Source organism: Neophocaena asiaeorientalis, unplaced genomic scaffold (genome assembly GCF_003031525.2).
Source record: "Neophocaena asiaeorientalis asiaeorientalis breed wild unplaced genomic scaffold, Neophocaena_asiaeorientalis_V1.1 scaffold256, whole genome shotgun sequence".
NCBI lineage: Eukaryota > Metazoa > Chordata > Mammalia > Artiodactyla > Phocoenidae > Neophocaena > Neophocaena asiaeorientalis.
The window spans coordinates 733435-734197 of record NW_020185324.1 but is presented as its reverse complement, the minus strand read 5'-3'; positions in this window follow the sequence as shown (position 1 = coordinate 734197).

Here is a 763-nt window from a genome sequence, read left to right as displayed (position 1 = left end):
TCCCTTTTCGGTTCCAATTAAGGACATTTAGCTATAGCTTCAATGATAGCATTCCCCTCCCCCGCCCCGCAAGAGAGCCCTTTAGACCTGGCCCGTGCCCTCTCCGCAGCTAGGCTGACGTCAGGTGAGATTACCAGGGCCCCACGCCCACTCAGTGCTGTCAGTAAGATTTAGCCCGAACCCCCATCACCGCCTATCCGTGCTTAACGTCCCTTCTCTCTCAACGTCCCGTCTCCCAAGACCCCTCGCCTACCCACTTCTACCTGTTTGGTAGGTCTTACTTCCTGGGAACACCTGCTGTCCTCAGACTAGCTTGTCCCTTCCTGGTGAAGGGGACACCTGTGCTTAAGTGCGGGTTCGGCACAAGCAGAGTTCCAGAGGGCAGGCGACCAGGTGTTGCTGAGAAAGCGGGGAGCCCTATCCTAACAGCCCTGTTTTCCGGGGCTACAAGACTTTGAGCACCGCCGGAAAGCCCTTGGCTAGCCCTGGAGCCCTAGAGGAACCGGCCAGATCGAGGGGCCCGCCCCCGCCCCGCTCTCCGTCTTAGGCACGCGGCGGCGGGACGGAGCGCCTTGTCCCCGAGCATCGACTCGGACGCCCAGTCCGACTGCAGCGGAGGCTCCCGCCGCCTCTGCTGCAAACCCGTCTGCTTTCCCTGCAGGGCGTGCGGGGATGGAGCGAGGGGGTGGAGAGAAAAGGGGAAGAGCCTGGGCGGCCGGCGGGCGGGGCTTGCAGCCTCCCTGAGCCCCGGCCGCCGCCGCGC